We start from the raw sequence: 19,609 nt of genomic DNA, 5'->3' as shown, positions 1-19,609 counted from the left end.
CTTCTTAAGACTCCCATAAAAATATATATCTTATTGAACCTGTTGCTATGTAGAAGGTACACCAGCAACCACACACCACACCACAGAACCACTAACCCAGGAACCTATCTTTGCAACAAAGCCCATTGCCAACTGTGTCCACATAGAATCATAGAATATCAGGGTTGGAAGGGACCCCTGAAGGTCATCTAGTCCAACCCCCTGCTCGAAGCAGGACCAATTCCCAGTTAAATCATCCCAGCCAGGGCTTTGTCAAGCCTGACCTTAAAAACCTCTAAGGAAGGAGATTCTACCACCTCCCTAGGTAACGCATTCCAGTGCTTCACCACCCTCTTAGTGAAAAAGTTTTTCCTAATATCCAATCTAAACCTCCCCCACTGCAACTTGAGACCATTACTCCTCTTTCTGTCATCTGCTACCATTGAGAACAGTCTAGAGCCATCCTCTTTGGAACCCCCTTTCAGGTAGTTGAAAGCAGCTATCAAATCCCCCCTCATTCTTCTCTTCTGCAGGCTAAACAATCCCAGCTCCCTCTCCTCATAAGTCATGTGTTCTAGACCCCTAATCATCTTTGTTGCCCTTCGCTGGACTCTCTCCAATTTATCCACATCCTTCTTGTACTGTGGGGCCCAAAACTGGACACAGTACTCCAGATGAGGCCTCACCAATGTCGAATAGAGGGGAACGATCACGTCCCTCGATCTGCTCGCTATGCCCCTACTTATACATCCCAAAATGCCATTGGCCTTCTTGGCAACAAGGGCACACTGCTGACTCATATCCAGCTTCTCGTCCACTGTCACCCCTAGGTCCTTTTCCGCAGAACTGCTGCCTAGCCATTCGGTCCCTAGTCTGTAGCGGTGCATTGGATTCTTCCATCCTAAGTGCAGGACCCTGCACTTATCCTTATTGAACCTCATCAGATTTCTTTTGGCCCAATCCTCCAATTTGTCTAGGTCCTTCTGTATCCTATCCCTCCCCTCCAGCGTATCTACCACTCCTCCCAGTTTAGTATCATCCGCAAATTTGCTGAGAGTGCAATCCACACCATCCTCCAGATCATTTATGAAGATATTGAACAAAACCGGCCCCAGGACCGACCCTTGGGGCACTCCACTTGATACCGGCTGCCAACTAGACATTGATCACTACCCGTTGAGCCCGACAATCTAGCCAGCTTTCTACCCACCTTATAGTGCATTCATCCAGCCCATACTTCCTTAACTTGCTGACAAGAATACTGTGGGAGACCGTGTCAAAAGCTTTGCTAAAGTCAAGAAACAATCTATTCAGGGGATGCCATCATAGGGCCTAATCACATCAGCCACACTATCAGAGGCTCGTTCACCTGCACATCTACCAATGTGATATATGCCATCATGTGCCAGCAATGCCCCTCTGCCATGTACATTGGTCAAACTGGACAGTATCTACGTAAAAGAATAAATGGACACAAATCAGACGTCAAGAATTATAACATTCAAAAACCAGTTGGAGAACACTTCAATCTCTTTGGTCACTCGATTACAGACCTAAAAGTTGCAATTCTTCAACAAAAAAACTTCAGAAACAGACTCCAACGAGAGACTGCTGAATTGGAATTAATTTGCAAACTGGATACAATTAACTTAGGCTTGAATAGAGACTGGGAGTGGATGGGTCATTACACAAAGTAAAACTATTTCCCCAGGTTTATTCCCCACCCCCCCACACCCCTCACTGTTCCTCAGACGTTCCTGTCAACTGCTGGAAATGGCCCACCTTGATTATCACGACAAAAGGTTCCCCCCCACCCCTCCACTCCCCTCCCCCCCCTCGGACTCTCCTGCTGGTAATAGCTCACCTTAAGTGATCACTCACCTTACAGTGTGTATGGTAACACCCATTGTTTCATGTTCTTTATGTATATAACTCTCCCCACTGTATTTTCCATTGAATGCATCCGATGAAGTGAGCTGTAGCTCACGAAAGCTTATGCTCAAATAAATTTGTTCGTCTCTAAGGTGCCACAAGTACTCCTTTTATTTATTCAGGACCAGATCATCAGCTGCTGTAAACATTCACTGCAAAGTTTAGTATCTTGGGCTTTGATTCTGGTCTCAGATATGGGGTGTAAATTCTGAGTAAGTTTAGAGTAACCCTTCCAAAATAATTCCTTTTGACTCTCCTGCAAAGTGTTGTGTTTATCTGTGTGTCTGGTAATTCTGTTCTTTAGTACAGTTTCAGCCAGTTTGCCTGGAACTGAAATTAGGCTTACGAGCCTGGGATTGCTTCTTGAGCCTTTTTAAAAAATTTGGCATTTTGTTTGCTATCTTGTACAGAGGCTGATTTAAGCAATAGGTTACATACCACAATTAGTAGTTCTGCAATTTCATATTTGCATTCCTTCAGAACTCCTAAGTGAATATCATCTGGTCCTGTAACTTATTACTGTTTAATTTATCCATTTGTACCAAAAACTCCGATTGACACCTCAGTCTGGGACAGTTCCTCAGATCTATAATCTAAACAGAATGGTTCGGGTGTGGTATCTCCCTAATATCTTTTACAGTGAAGACCGATGCAAAGTATTCATTTAGCTTCTCTGCTATAGCCTTGTCTTCCTTGAGTTCTCCTTTAGCATCTTGCTCAACCAATGGCCCCACTGATTGTTTCGCAGGCTTCCTGCCTCTGATGTACTGAAAACAATTTATTGTTTACTTTTTGTTGCTCTTCATATTCGTTTTTGGCCTACCTACTTATATGTTTACCCTTGACTTGCCAGAGTTTATGCTCTTTTTATTTTCCTCAGTAGAATTGGACTTCCAATTTTTAAAGGATGTCTTTTTGTCTCTAGCCATCTCTTTTACTCTGTTGTTAAGCCATGGTGGCACTTTTTTGTCCTCTTACTGTTTTGTTTTTTAATTTGGGTTATACGTCTACTTTGGGCCTCTATTATGGTGTTTTAAAAACATTTCCATGCAGGCATTTCACTCTTGTGACTGGTCCTTTTAACTTCCATTTAACTAGCCTCCTCATTTTTGTGTAGTTCTTTTTTTAAAAGTTAAATGCTACAGTTGTTGGTTTTTTGAGTATTCCACACACACACACACACACACACACACAAGGATTTGCAGAACTTCAGAGAGTACTACTACAACCAGATGTGCAAGGAGAAATGATGATGACTGGATGTTTTATTGACACAGCAAATAAAAATGCCAGGTTGCTGCTGGCATTCATGCAGCAGCTCGACATAGTGCATTGCTACTTCTGGGCCTGAGAAATGAGCACTGATTGGTGGGACTGATTTGTAATGCAGGTTTGAGAGGATGAGCCATGACTGCAGAACTTTTGGATGCAAAAGGCCACATTTCTGGATCTGTTTGCTGAGCTCACCCGAGCCCTCCAGCCCAAGAACACCAGAATGAGAGCTACATTGACAGTGCTTTATTCCTTATAAGCATTTTTTTACCTTTTCTTTGCCTGAAACCTCATTTCCTCCCACCTCTACCCCATTTAAAAATGACATCCATCTCATTTGTGTGTTTGGAGAACTATGGCATTGATTCTTGATTGCTCACTTTACTTGTAAAATTTTACAAAATAAAATTTAAAAAATTAGTATGGCACTATGAATTATGCAGTCTACATCAGATCAGTGTCCTGTGCTCAGACAGAGGAAGAAGAAAGAGTTAGATGTGGTATCCGCTCTTCCATTCTTTGACTTATTGGGGGCTATCACTAAGTCCAGCTTCCCTGGGTGACAAGATAGACTGGAAAGTTGAAGGGGACTGTATGACTACATGGTAAGACTGTTATAGTGCTTTAGGAGTTCACACTTGTTACTGGGTTGGTGAAATCTAGTTCTAGAGCAGTGGTTCCCAAACTTGTTCTGCCGCTTGTGCGCAGAAAGCTCCTGGTGGGCCGGGCTGGTTTGTTTACCTGCTGCGTCCACAGGTTCGGCCGATCGTGGCTCCCAGTGGCCGCGGTTCGCTGCTCCAGGCCCATGGGAGCTGCTGGAAGCAGTGCAGGCCGAGGGACGTACTGGCCGCTGCTTCCAGCAGCTCCCATGGGCCTGGAGCATCGAACCGCAGCCACTGGGAGCTGCGATCGGCCGAACCTGCGGACGCGGCAGGTAAACAAACCAGCCCGGCCCACCAGGAGTTTTCCCTGCACAAGCAGCGGAACGAGTTTGGGAACCACTGTTCTAGAGCATACAACCAGTTTGGGATTTCTGCCCTGCTTCTTGTTAGGCAGCCTTGAGGTTGGCACTAATGTCATCATCTGCGCTAGCATGGCAGGACTGGCTTGACTCTGGCAGAGTTTCAGACAGCTCCTGGCTCACTGCATGGTTTGCATTTCCTTCCAGTTCGCCTCATTGCACACTGCCAGGGCCTCTGCATCAGGCTCCCATGAAGTGTCCACACATATGTAGGGTGCAGGTAGAATCTATCCCAATATAGCATCTAGTTCATTGTAGAATCAGCAGGTCTCCCTCTCCCTCTGATACAGCTGCTGAAATTTGTTCATTTTCACACAGCACAGCTGTTCACCTTTGCTGTGCCCCAGGTTCAATGTCCCCTGTGCAATCTGCACAGAGATGTCTGTGCAAGCAAAACTAAGAAACAGACAAAGAAATACAGACTCTTTTCCCTGTAAGCTGAGGAGATCCATGGACTTCTTTCCTGCTCCAGACAGGAGTGTGTCTAGTAGCTCTCTGCATGTGTGGAGCTGGCATGGTTGTATGCTCACACTGGTGGGCCAATAGGTGTGCTCACCAAGGTAGGAAATCAGGAAAAGGCATTTCAAAAACAGAGTAGGAGTATTAAGGTGGAGGCTTCCAGTGGCTATGACCACAGTGCAGTGGAGTTCAAAATTATGATTGGAGCAATCACTGTTGTAGGGAGAGGGACATTATGAGGCAGCTGTTAGAAAACTTATGAGGGTCCCCAGTTAATGCAGTGTCTACACTTGCACTGCATCAACGAGAATAGGTTGACTGTGCATCCCATTCAGGAAAGTGGTGTTACTGTGTCGCTATAACAAGGTGTGTACTTTACAAGCGTTTACACCTAAATATGTTTCCTGCCAAAGTTAAGTCAAAACTAGTTAACTTAGGTTGACCTAACTTAGTAGTGTAGACCAGGCCTGAGAGAGCATATCTGACTGTAAGATTTGGCTGTAAGAACTGAGTTATTGCACTGAATTATAACCACAGCTCTTGGAATTCCAAAGCACTTCGCAAATTCTTGGGATTTAGGAATCTGATTCTCTTTGGTATACTCAGGACTCAATAGCACCCAAAACATATTTCTATCACTATAAGCATGCATTATTCACTTTCTGAGACAGTTCTTTATCCCCCAGAAATCAATGGCAAAATGTTCCATTAGTACCTCCGAGCACAGGATTAAGCCCACTGCTTTTAATTCAAGTACACGTCAAAAATATTACTGCATTTCTGTATGATAAACTCTAGCACACTTTGACATTTCGGGGTTGCCAAGACATTTCTTACAAAGGAAAGCAAACACCGTCACAAAGATTTGTCACTGTATTTTATTATCTGACCCTCACTTAGATTTTGTGGGCACAATACAGCTATCTTTAGTATCTTACATTATATTGTTAAGAAAGGTTCACTTATTTATTTCAAGAACTAAAGACTGTTTTTTGTGTTTCTAAAGCTAAGAAGACATTAAAGAAATCATTATAAATATGTTGTTCATATTGATCCAAGGAATTATGTTTAATTCAGTACTCCTAATAAGTCGCCCTTTGTCCTCTTATATTTTTGGTGTTTGGAAACAATTTGCTACTAACCCAAATGCACAAACTTTTAGCTCTGACAATGAGAGCTTTAAAATTCCCCAACCCACTTTAAACAGATTCTTCTGGCTCAGTACAGAGAGGTCTGGCAGCAAAAGTAGGTGTTAATTGCTACAGTGAAAGAATAACGTAAAGGGATGATTTAAACTGGTTACTAATAAAAGTGATTTTTGCTACAACTACTTGACCTACACATTTGTAAATTAATTTAATTCAGATAATAGCAACAGTAACAAGAGATAGCACGTGTGGAGTCTTCATATCATTTTACAAATATGAACTAAAACTAACAAGTCCCTTAACATGTGTCTATACCAGTGGTTCCCAAACTAGGGGCACCACTTGTTCAGGGAAAGCCCCTAGCAGGCCGGCCTGTTTGTTTAGCTGCTACATCTGCAGGTTCGGCTGATCGCAGCTCCCAGTGGCCGTGGTTTGCCGTTCTCAGCCAATGGGGGCTGCGGGAAGTGGCATGGGCTGAAGGATGTGCTGGCCGCCCTTCCCGCAGCCCCCACTGGCCTGGTGCGGCGGACCCCGGCCAGTGGGAGCCACGATCGGCCAAACCTGCAGATGTGGCAGGTAAACAAACCTGCCTGGCCTGCCAGGGGCTTTCACTGAACAAGCAGCACCCCTAGTTTGGGAACCACTGGTTTATACGGAAGCTGGGAGTGTGCTTCCCAGCCATCTAGACAGATGTGCTAGCTCTGCTTTAGCTAGTCTGCTAAAAATAGGAGTGTGGATGTTGCAGCACTGGCGGCGGCTCAGACAAGTAACAAGCTCAGATACAGGGTGGGCTTGTTCTTGGGTGGCTAGCCTGAGCTGCCACCTATACCACAATATCTAGATTGCTGTGTTCAGTGTCCAAGCTTGAGCAGAGCTAGCACGTGTCTGTACACGGGCTGGGAGGCATGGTCCCAGCTGCAGTGTGTGCATACCTTTATTTTCCCAGTAAGGGCCCAGCAAACTCAGCTTAGAAAGTATATTAACTTAATTGGTTGTACTTGCTTAGACAGACTCCTACAGAAGAGCACTCAAGACAAAACAAAAGCTATAATAAAATAAGAGCTAATCTTGAAATCATTTTAAATAGCAGTATGGGGCACATAAAATCCAAGAGGCCACATAAACCAGCTGGGAACCAAGCTGACCGATTCTTGGCAAAGCTCAGCTTAGTGCATAAGGACGAGGAAGGAACTGCATTTGCTTGATGGGTGAAAATAGGGCAACTGCTTGGAAGAGTGGGGAAATCCTGTAAATTAACTCTTTCCCCCCATGCCTACCTTAAATGACCCAATGCATAGCCCTGACCTCCTCTCTAAAGGTGGGGCTGCAGCATCTGTGTTAGGACTTACAACCTTAAGGTTACAGTGATTCTGGCAGGAGAGACAGACCATTTGGGCAAGTGGTTCTTGCTGTTTTGTTTTACAACTGAAGTCCAAATTGCATGTGTGTGAGATAGAGATGCTTGATCATTGGAGAGATTTGTGTGTTTTCTCTCCCCAGGCAATTGGCAGGGTGGTATCTTTAGTACAATAGGGTCTTTCACCTCTCCAAAGATGAGCTTCATTTCCGAGCTATCAGTCAAGGAGAGGTCTGTCTGTCAGACGGTTTGTCTAGGGAAGAGACCACCACTGTAGGAAGGCTGGGAGGCAATGAACATGATACTGGTGTTATCTCCATGGACTCAACTGTCATATGGCAGCACTAGGTGTAGTCTGAGGGCAAAAGCTTAACTCCATTTAAGTCAAGGCTAAATGTCACTGACTTCAGTGGAGTCAGGGTTTCACCTTGATTGCTCTGGGAAGGATTAGACCTTGGGTCGCCATGTAAAATTGTATGTGTTGGTCTCTGGTGAGACAGGATGGATTCATCAACCTGTCAAATTAATAACCAGCTTCAGAGCTCAGAGACACTTCTAGGCACTGAATCGAGGATAGAGTTGCACTCAGGAGGGCCATAGTGGATTCTCTAATACTGCAAAGGAAGACAAATTCTGCAGTAACCAAATCATGGAAAAGTGGGGATTATGTCTGCAATGTCAGTTGCAGGATTAATAGTGAGATGAGGAATCAATTTTGTTCTCAAGTGGGTCTCTTTTACACGTTACCAATACAAAACTGGAGTTGTTGTTAAGAGCAGGTTCCATAGTAGCAGCCATGTTAGTCTGTATCCACAAAAAGAAAAGGAGTACTTGTGGCACCTCAGAGACTAACAAATTTATTTGAGCATAAGCATGCATCCGACGAAGTGAGCTGTAGCTCACGAAAGCTTATGCTCAAAGAAATTTGTTAGACTCTAAGGTGCCACTAGTACTCCTTTTCTTTTTATTGTTAAGAGCCTAATCTTACTCCCTTTGAAGTAAATTAAATGCCCAAAATCTTCATTAACACAGAGTAAAGGTTGCCAAATGGTGCTTCATGCTCTTTCAGAATATTGAGTTCAGTTACACTCAAACCAAGGGAAACCAGGACATGAAGAATTAAGGTAACAGAAACTTACATTTCTGAGAGCCAGGAAATAGAGTTAAGGTACATCCCATCCCCACAACGCAACCTTCCCTCTAGCCTCTGGAGCATGCAATGGCCATTGGGAATGGTTCAGTACGGGCAGTGCCATAAGTACACAGAGAATGACTAAAAAAAATGGGCCATTGTTTGTATTGTGTTTCATCGATTTGAATTGCAACATTTATCTGCATGCACTCCAGCTGTGTTCATTGTGTTAAGTGTAGCTGTATTGAATAAGAGGGATTAGTTGCAGAAGGTTGTCACAATTGCAACCTCGGCTGTGAAGAGAGGTGCCTGTAGCTGGAAGAATCAAGAATACCTCATTTCAGCACTGAGTTCAGTATGTTGTGTCAGTAGCAGTGCCTGGGGATCTTCTTGTCATGGGGTGGCATACATGACTATGGTCTACAGGGCTTAGTGAGGAGTAAATGAAGGAAATGGCTCAGAGGGACTCCTCAGGACAAAGGATGGTAACATTTTGCATGTCTGAGATGGTTGGTGTGGTGTAGCCTCAGTGTCTGAGTGCAGGCAACTGCTGTTAGCTATTCATTCCCAAAAACTGAAATTTTCATTAGCAAAGAGAAGGTGTTAGATTGTGATGTTTTGGGCCTCAACCAGACCACTAACAGGTTTGGTCACCCCTTGCCCTGTAACTTTGGGTGCTTTTATGCTGTGCAGCTTTGGTTCAGAGCCAGTAGCCTCCCCACAAGCACAAGATCTCACCTTGGCTTTCACCATCCTAGTTACAGCAACCCTTCCAGTTCTGAGTCTCCCTAAATCTGTCCTCCCCAAATTCTTAAGTACCAGACACTCAGACTGATCCCTTCTTGTTTGTCACCCCCAAAGGCATGAACCAGGCCCCCTCCCCCCAGACACAAGCTTAATCTGGCGCACACACTACACAGTTTGCAAACCGGAGCATTACATGGGATAAAAATAAACAAAAGGTTTATTTAATAGAGAAATCCAATTGTGAGATGAAGTCCTAAGGGAGATCAAATACATACCAGTTACACAGAAAACAAACAAAAATGCAACCTCAACTCCCTTTTCTAATACAAGTTACCTATTATCTCTGAACAGCTTCTCAGCGTACCACCTGCTGCACAGCAGTTCCAGTGTTTCATGGACAGCACTTGCCAAGTGACTGTCCCTCAGGTTTTGGTTGAAGACCTCACTTTCAAGCCTAATTTTTAAAGGGGCTTTTTCCTTCTCTCTCCTGGCGTAGTGACTCGTGGTTATTCAGGGTGTAGCCAGGATTGCTCAACATCTTCCCATTAACACTAATTGACCATCATTTTCCTGGATTGTTCAATGTTAGGTGCTTGGAGCTAGTCTCCTGCAGCTGGCAAGGCAGCCCCTCCCTTCCTGTTTGCACCCTTCCCCACTCCTGGGGAGGAAGCATGGGGAGGGTGAAGTTCCTTCCCCTGATCAGGGAGCAGTGGAGGGAAAGGGAGCCCTGAAGTGCACTCCTTTGGACTGGTTGAGTAACGAGGGGGAGGAATTGTGGGAGATGGGGGCTAGTTGTAGGGGAAAGGCCTAGAGGCACCAGTTCCTTTCCCCCTTAGTATGTCACTGGAGGTGAGGTGCCCAACTTTCCCCTCTTATGGGTCAGTTGTCAGTACTTTTGAGATCCCAGAGAGCAAAAGTCTCTTTTTGAGGACAATTCCTTATTTGCTGAGGGGTCATTGAAATACTACTCTTTTGGAAACCAAGTTCTTCGTCAAATCACTAGTCATCAAACTGGGTTTCCAAAAACATAGTTTGAATAATCCCTTAAACAAAGGCCTGTTCTACGCTTAAAATTTAGGTTGTCACAGCTACGGTATTCAGGGGTGTGAAAAATCCAAACCCATGAGTACCACAGCTATGCTGACCTAACCACCAGTGTAGCCACAGCTAGGTTGATACTTGGGGAGGTGGAGTTCCTGCAGCAACGAAAAAACCCTTTTGTCACTGTAAACTGCATCTACACTATGAGGTTATGTCAGCATAGATATGGCACTGTAGTGTTTGTAGTGTAGATGTGACCTAAGAAGCTTCGTTGCCTAGGCTAATGCTGGCTCCTTAGGGTGTGCTCTGGCATAGTTACGAAAGGGTATAAATTGGCCAAGGTACAGAGGCCCCTACGCTGCACCCTCCCAACCCCCACACTGCTCCGACATCCCCCAGTTCCCTCTTCACTGCTCTGACCTTCCCACCCCACATATTCCCTAGCTCTGCACCAAAAAAAGTTATCAGAATCTGAAAAATTTATGAGCAGCTCATTAGGAGGCTGTGTATCAAGAACCCCTAGACCAGGTGACTCAGTGACTTGCTTTCCTTTGGATGACATTCAGTCCTGTTGTTCAGGAGCATGACTGCATTATTCTAGGTGCTTATTAGAGTCTTTTGTTTTCCCATTTAATTAATGATAATTTCCTTGACAGTACTCCTACAGTAAAATCAGAGTCTACATGTGGATTTTAGAGTACTTTAAAATATTGCTCCTAAACCAGAAATTTTAGTCTCAGGGCAACACTCCCACGAGGAGCCCTGAAGGAAGAGACCAAGCAACATTCATAGTACATATTCTCTGAAAACGCAAGCTCAAGCTCCCAATGCATGCTTATAAGTCAGGTTCACTTGAGCCACCCAGCTTCTGTGACAGCAGACTGCCTGCAAACTTTCTGGCTTCAGTAGAGCCCTAGTCATGTTACAAATGCACATTTCACTCTCTTTGGACCAGCAGTTTGGGTTGACCCATGCTGGACTAGTAAACTTTACCCTTAAAAACCTTTTCAGTATTGCTTCCCTAAAGAAGTAATGGGTGCTATGCACTAAGTAAGATAAACCCTGAGTGACTGAGATAAGTTTGGGGAGGATTACAATTTTAGTTTGAGCCACAGCTATATGCAAAAAAATGTTAGAACAGGGTGATTTTGTAAATGCATGATTTTTAAGTGTGTGGGTGTATCTTTGAAAACTTTTGCTCAGATGAATTCACATTTGGACCACTGATCCTAACCCACACCCACATGAGGCTCAGAAAATTTCAAGACAATCTGAGACAGCTTTTTAAACAGTAAGTGACTCTCAATCTTAGCCATAGCAGAATGACATCTCTGCTGTAATATTAACTCTCCCTTGACTTCAAAGGGAGCAAGATCAGGCTACAGTTGTCTTGAAGAAAACAGAAACTGTTGAAAAGTACCTAACTGTATCATTTACAAGTAGCAGTGAAAATATGTTAGTAATTCACCATAACCTTTGGAAAATATTAAAATACCAAAAGTATTTTATAATATTTGTTCTGAAACTAAGCAAAGTCTATTACTTTTAACTAACACCAAAAATGCCTATTTTCTGGAGAGCTGTTGACTGTAGAGACAAATATGGCAGCCATTATGCACTCAGCATTGGTCACACACTTTAATACTTGTTTTGCTAAGAGAGCAAATGCTGCCCAAGACACCAGGGTTATTCCCCTATTCATTTCAAAATATACCATGGAATCTTTAACTTCCAGAGACCTTGGGTCAACAGCTCATTTAAGGGATGTAATCACTAATTGTGTAGCCTCCCCTCTTCTCTGCAGCATCAGGGAATATAAAATCGAGTTCTGCTAAGAGATTTAAACTCATGACCTTTCAGCCCAGAGCAAGAAGTCTGCCAACTCAGTCACACTGATACTTCTCATTATGTATCATGATGGTTGTTTTTCATTTTGTTTTTTTTTTTACCAGCTAACATTCTTTCATTCTTTAGAGTGCAGTAGTGTGATCTTCAAAATACTGTGATGCACTAATTACCACAATCCTCTATGGGCTAGATCCCCCACTCTTTGTGTATCAGGATATGAACTGGTTTGAAGGGCTAATCACTGTTAAGAGCCACTGAAACTAATTAATTAATAACCATATATAGTTAATCAATGCCAAGAAGTCTTTATTGTAACAGGTATAATAGCAAAATAAATTGTTGCTATTACACACAATCTGTCCCATAAACTAGAAACAGTTTTTCTTCTTTTGCTGCCTTCTCCACCCCCAACCAGTTCAAATGAAGCTTTATTAAAGTAATGACAAACTTCCAGAAATGCAGGTGTACTGCTTAATCATGCTGGGTGGGTGACTAAAGGCATTTGTCACCCACATTACATCCAGGGCACCAGAGATTTTTGGCATAACATATGTTGTAATTGGTAATTACTGCTATAGTTAAGGTTGTGAACAGTTTTCATCCTAACCCTCTGTTTTCATGTACTCATAGTTTTCCAGAACATTTACCTGTTTGGGCTGAAATCTTCCACACTTGGTTTTGGGAAATTTTTAGGAAAATCCCTGCATCTAGTTTGGTACAATAAGTGTGTGAAAAAATATATTTTTCCCATAAACAAATTACAATCAGCTCTTTTTTTCCCCCAGGTAGAAAACTCAAAAACAAAAGAAACTGCAAACTTGGAATGTAAATAGACCTTAGCAAGCAGCAAGTGTTTTGATAGGCTTGAAGAAAGAAAATGTGTATAAAAACAAAGTTAGGAATGTTTGAAAATGTGAGACTGAACATCCACAGCAGAAAACCCCATTAAGCTATTAGCTTTGAATTTAGGGGCAAATGCTCGCTGCAGAGCACAGTCTGAGTAAACTGGAGGTCTGCAGGTATCAGCATGGGGATGCAATAATCCCTCAAAGCCGTAGTGTAGCTATTCAATAGACATGGTTACACTCTCAGGACTCTCAGGGGAGGTAAAAAAAAAATTTCTGTCAAAATAGTTTTTTTAACAAACAACATTTTTGTGCAAATCATCCTTTTTTGTTGAAATTTTCAAGTTTTTGTAAAAATAAAATACTGAAAGGTTTAGTGTTTTGGCAAACTCTCAAGAAGTTGAAAGCTATCCAAGATAAATATTGTTTTAAATCAAAAATCATTTCCTGACCAGCTCCCCTTGGCCCTTAGTCACCTTCACATTTGCTGCACGCTGTCTACACAGGGAAGACTGATGTGTAGCTCAGCCATAGTCCTGGAACTAGTTACCTCACACTGACCCTGTTCCCAACACCCAACTCCAGCACTATCAGTGGAGCTGTGTTTCATGGTGGATTAGGCTGTGGTTCCCAATGGGAAGTCTTTTTGTCCACTTTCTGGTTGTCAGTGAGGAGCTGATTGGTCACATGATGCGGGCTCCCCCTCTTTGTTCCACCTGCAAAGTTGCATTAAATCTCTCTTCTTATTTCCCTTGTATGCAAATAACAGGATTGCTACAGAGCACTGCGGTAATGGGAAGGGTGACTGAAATTGGGAAGGGGTCTGGCCCACACTATAAGGTCCTTGGCCCTCTGCTATGCATCTGACTTAGTGTGCAGCCTTTCTCTCTGGACTACAAGTGCTGCAGAGATCCCTCCTGTACATCCACTCCAGCTGTGACCCACTTTCCCCCCAAGGGTACTTGTTGGCCCTTCACCACCGGGTAAAGCCAATGAGGGGGAGAGAAGTACATTGGGGAAGCTATGTTCTTATATAAACAGGTAGCCTGTAACAAATTAAAATGTTCTGAAAAGGTTTTTATGGCAGTTGCAATGCCAGATTCTGGTCTCCCTGGGATGAGCGTAAATCAAGAGTAGCCCTGTTAAAGTCCAGGGAACTTCTCTGGATTTATGCTGGTGGAACGGACAGCAGTATCTGCCCCATTTTTAAAAAATTACATTTCTAACAAATATACATGCACCAAGATATTTCACCACAAAAATGAAATGCAAGTAAAATAATAAAATACTCCCATAGCCCTTCCTTCATGAGCATGCACAGAAGCTTGTTACATATGCAACAAAATGTACTCTTTAGGTTTTGCCACCCTGTTCACTATATTGTAGACCATCCCGGAGCAAGGTCTGAACTACAGTTACTCATTAGTATGATTTGTTTAGAAAAGTGTCATTTAAAATATTCAAATGTACCAGGTCCTGTATGTTTAATTTCATTGTTTAATCGTCACATAGTTTCCCAACGATGTAGGTGCTGGCACAAAGTAGTGGGCTGCACAGTATTTATGTGCTGCTACTTTCCAGAGCATTTCAGCGCTTGCCAGGCACTTCAATTATGTGTTATTCTTTTCTTGCTGTTGAAGATGTATGTCAAAATACATAGGATACCAGCAAACCCTCCTTGTATGGCACATAGTAACAAAGAAGAACCCCCTCTCCAAAGTACACGTGGTACTTCATTTCTAGGAATCACAGCTTTTACAGACAGCAACTAGGAAAATGGTTTCAACGCCCTATGTAGGGAATCAGGCATACAATATATGTATCCTACAGATAACAAGAATTGCATACCTACAGTTTCTCGGCACCTTGCTTCAAGTGTTCTCTGAGGAATCTAAGTAATGTTCATCAGTTCACAGTTACTGTATAAGATATGGAGTAGGCTACAGCAAAAATTCAAAGTTGGTGCCCCGGCTGTCTCTCCATCAGACACACTAATCAATGTTTATAGCAGTGGCTCCCAAACTTTATTGGTTCATGTACCACCTTCTTTAAAAATTGCCAAGACGTGAATAGATGGAATGTCAAGCTCATGTACCGCAGTTTGGGAACCCCAGCTTTACAGCACTACATTCCTTTTTACAAAACGGGCATTCTCCGAAAAGGAATGTCATTGTCTGATAAAGTTTCTGACCATGTTGCTGTCCAGTATAAACGCACATACTATTAACCAACTGTTATAAAAATGGAGAAAAATAGATCTGTGTACTTACTGCTAAGCACTGAGATCATAATAAAGCAATGTCACACATGTGCTTATGATATTTAGAGAATGAAAATAATTCTTTATAAAGAAATCATTAAGTTGGAGGATAGTGAGGGGAGGGCCAAAGATATGGGAGTTAAGGGGGAAAACACCACATGATAGGAGACACAGAAAGGGATGGAGAGATGGACAAAAGTCATAGGGGAAAATGCTGAAAGGCATTGAGGATAGGCACCCACCTGAAAACTTACACCCAGCAATAGGGGTTTGGGATGGTTTCCCCTATTTTGGTTGTCCCTAAAACCCAGTGAGAGACTGGTCTGCAGGCCTTCTCCCACAGAAGCTGTGGTAGATGGGTGTGGGATAAGGATGTGGTGTCAGTCAATGCGACGTGCATATTTTTGCGTGAGTCTCACCTGACCTGGTATGGCCTCTAGGCACAGCTCACTTTCCTTCAGTGCAGATGGCCCTTGCTTCTCGGAGAAATAAACTCAGACTATAAGGCCAGAAGGGACCATTATGATCATCTAGTCTAACCTCCTGCACATTGCAGAACCTCACCCACCTACTCCTGGGATAGATAGACCCATAACCTCTGGCTGAGTTACTGAAGTCAGAGGGACTGTGCTTTGGATGGCTGCTGGTCAGAATACAGGTGCACACTGACTCTGCTTTTGCAGTGTTTGGATGTGCTTATTTTTCAGGTTTTTGACTAATAAAGTGGGAGGGTATCTTGGAAACTACTCAGTTAAAAATGTGTTCTCAAAAAGGTACCTACATTGATGCTGTAATTCCATCTCTGAGGTTCTTTATGTCAGTACAAGAGCCCCTAGATGGAACTGAAACCTTCTTATGTACAGTTCACATAAGGACAAGTCCTGCTCTCCCTTCCTTCCCAGAGAAGCCCTGATTGCAGTAGAACTGATGCAGTTTGCTGCACAGCTTTGCGGAACCTCCCTGGACACAAGCACAGAGTTGGGTAGGGTCAGGGCTTGCCTACATGCAACTTGTGGTTTAGCTAAATTGATAGAAGCCAGATTTCAATTGCTTTAATAGTGCCCATGGAGGAGTCATCACAGGTTTAATTAGATTGATTAAAAAACCCATTATAGTGAAACTGGTGCAAGTTTGTGTGTAGACAGGCCCTCCCCAGGCTCAAAACCCAACACTCTGCATGTGTGCAAGGAGAATCTTAGCAAAGCTGTGCAGACAGACATCTCCCCACTCATCATCTTCAACAGTGTGGACACTCTTACACTGATTTAAATGGGGCTTATAGTTATTACATTGATTAATATTTGGTGTCACATGGATGCAGTGATACGATTGTGACATGTGTCTTTCATACATGTAATTATTAACAACCTTCTACAGATTCCATTTGTAACTAATACACCTTGTGATCCAGCATTAAGCCTCTTTTCTGTCAAAGGGGAAAAAATCAGAGGAAAAACAAAAGTTAAAAAGACAACAGAAGCATAAGATAAGAGAAAAAAATGCACTCCTCTCTCCTGAAGTCAGTAATGATTGTTGCATTAATATAAATGTCTTTTCCCCCTGCTTGAAAAATTAATAAAGAAATACTTTAAAAAAACCCAAACTCAGTGGCAGCTCGTGGCATAGCAACTCCCTAGATCTTTTAAAGAATTGTCCCTTGAAACATTTTTTCAAATGCTGGCAATTCTGATTTAGGTTATATTGCCCAGACCTGGAGTCAATACAATACAAGCGGTATTGAAAACAATTAATAAAATTTGTGCTTATTAGTAACTGTGATTTTATTTAGACAACTGGCCCTCAAATACCTTATATTCACTTGAAAGAGGGAATATATTTTGCTTTCCTTAATATTATGTACTATCCTAGTGCTTTAAAAAGGATTGGAAACCAAATCAAAACTAATAAGTTGTCTAGCAACAAAGAAACAAACATTTCACTGTGTTTCTTCTGTTACAAATTTCTTCCTTCAGGTAAATGAAGCCAGACTAAAAGAACAAGCAAGATATAACCAGTTAGCTGATCAACCTCTCCACCCCAAAGCACCTACTTTATAGTTGGGTTCTGGGTCAGATCCACATAATTTAATTTTTTCTTTTCCAAAAGCATCCGAGACTCATTATATTAGATTTCTTGGAATATGTTTGACCCGGTAATTCCATCTGTTTAATGAAATAATTAACTTACAATGTAGGCTACTATTCTTATCCCCTTTGACTAATTTTTGCTGCTGAACAAACATACTTTTAGCTTTTCAATTTGATGTAAATGGCAGAAGGCAGAAATGCAAATCTCATCCGTAGAGGCATCCCAGTAACTTGTTTTATTCAAGCACATAGTATTTTTTGTGGGTTTTGTATTATATATCTCAGTGATATGCTACCTTGCATAATGAAGCAGCAAAGAAATTATTATTTTTTTATTTTTTTTTAATGCTAGAGTAAATGTTATCTAACATAAGCAGGTGAGCTCTACTGATTTCAAAGGGGACGGATGGTTTATGGTTAGAGAAGGAAAAGAGATGATACTTTTTTTGACAAGCACAAGAACCAATCCAGCTCCACTGAAGTTGATAGAAAAACTTCTATGGATTTCAGTGGGAGTGGGGCTGTGTCCATAGGTTGGAAGTGGTAGCTGTCATTCATGGTTTTCTCTATGTTGTGCCAGCAGGAATGCATACTCGGAAGGTCCTATTACTGTAGCACATTTCCTCTTTATATATAATATAGGCACATTCGGCTTGGATTTGATGTTAGAAGTCAAAGTTGCAACCTTTTCATTTTAGTTCATCATAAATGTTCATACTTCCCCACCTTCCTTTATATATTTCCATGATGTCCATCATACCAACATACTGCCATAGCCTACAGGTCTGAAATCAAACTGAGTTTCAATCTTAAGCATAATTAAAAATATAAAATCATACAAGACCCTAATATGGGATCAATCATCACAGATTCTTACTAAACCCCAGTAAGAAACTCCTACTACTGGATAGTTACATCTGATGTAACTATCCATCTAAAAACTCCTGAGAAAACCAGCATAGTAACAGTATATTGGCCAAGTCTTCCAATCTGAAAAACAAACCACCACCACCAAAGTGATTCTATTAAGATGGCGGAAGTCAAACAGAAGAAGAAACAGACCTTTAGGAAATTCACCTACAGAGGTGTTGATCTGGATCAGCTCCTCGATATGTCTAACGAGCAGCTGATGCAGCTGTACAGTGCTCACCAGTGCAGGCGTCTGAACCGTATCCTGTGTCGTAAGCAGAATTCCCTCCTGAAGCGCCTTTGCAAGGCCATGATGGAGGCCCCCCCCATGGAGAAGCCAGAGGTAGTCAAAACTCACCTGCACGACATGATCATCCTCCCCAAGATGGTGGGCAGCCTGGTTGGCGTATATAACGGCAAAACCTTCAACCAGGTGGAAATCAAGCCTGAGATGATTGGCCACTACCTGGGCAAGTTTTCCATCACTTACAAGCCAGTGAAGCACAGCGGACCTGGTATCAGTGCCACCCACTCATCTAGGTTCATTCCTCTGAAGTAAATGATGCTTCGGGAAAATGTTTTCTATATGTAAATAAAGAAAATGCTCCTGCCCACAGAAAAAACACAAATGATCTGCTTTCTCTTATTCCTCTGCTAAACAATTTGAACAGTCTCAAGTCTTTCTGTAGATATAAGAAGAATCAAGGAAGTCACAAAAGTTTTACACACGGAGAAATTTACCACAAGAAGACGACTTTCCTTTGTAATCTTTGCCGCAAAATTCTCTCATCCATTTCTAGAGACTCCATAAAACCTGATAATGGCTCAATGGCTGAGTTGGAAAGTTAGAGCAAGAGTACAGTTACTGAAGCTGTCAAAGATCGAGTAGCTTCATAAAGTCAGACCCAATAAGAACTCTGAGGATGTCAGTCCAATCCCCTGTTAATTAATTTTTCAGGGCTTGAGGGGCAGAAGGACCCATGGAAATTTTGACTGCATCTGGCCCACTGAGTCCAGTAAGAGAGGAAGACATAGTGAAGGAAGCACAACTTAATTTAGAACCTATGTCTGAGGAGTCTGTGGCTTTGAAGACTGGCAAGATGCAATCCATACCAAGAAGCATATGTGAAAACACACACACACACACACACACACACAGAAAGGAAAGCAAATTCATAGAAGGTGTAGCAATGGAGAAAGGCTCCGTTGTGTCATGAAGGCACCAGCCAGAACTTAGGAGTGGGCTGGAGCTCCCACAACAGGGGCACTGAGCGGCAGTCTTATTGTGTACAATGCCTTTTGGGCCTCCCGAGCACATAGCGGGAGCAAGCCTCTTGCTACATACTTCACCAGGGTGCCGAAAGTTCCCTCCTAAGTGACTGGCCAATGTCACTGGCTCCACCTCCTACTTGGTAACACAATTTCTGAAGAAGATCATATCTAATTTGAATTGCAGCGGAATGCTCTCCTAGGCTAAATGCAATTAGCCAAGTTACAGGGGCCAACCCTTCATCTTTTGCAAAAAAAAGAGTGTCCTGGGGTCTTTAATGACTTATATTAATTATTTCTATT

General features: G+C 42.5%; 1 pseudogene; it reads left to right on the top strand.

The window, feature by feature from the left end:
* The first annotated feature begins 18,158 nt into the window (after window positions 1-18,158).
* LOC144259478 (small ribosomal subunit protein uS19 pseudogene) lies at window positions 18,159-18,652 on the top strand (annotated as a pseudogene).
* Window positions 18,653-19,609: the final 957 nt, after the last annotated feature.

This window comes from Eretmochelys imbricata, chromosome 1 (assembly GCF_965152235.1).
Source record: "Eretmochelys imbricata isolate rEreImb1 chromosome 1, rEreImb1.hap1, whole genome shotgun sequence".
Classification (NCBI taxonomy): domain Eukaryota; kingdom Metazoa; phylum Chordata; order Testudines; family Cheloniidae; genus Eretmochelys; species Eretmochelys imbricata.
Note: the sequence above shows the minus strand (reverse complement) of the source record. Positions and strands in the feature narration are given on the sequence as shown.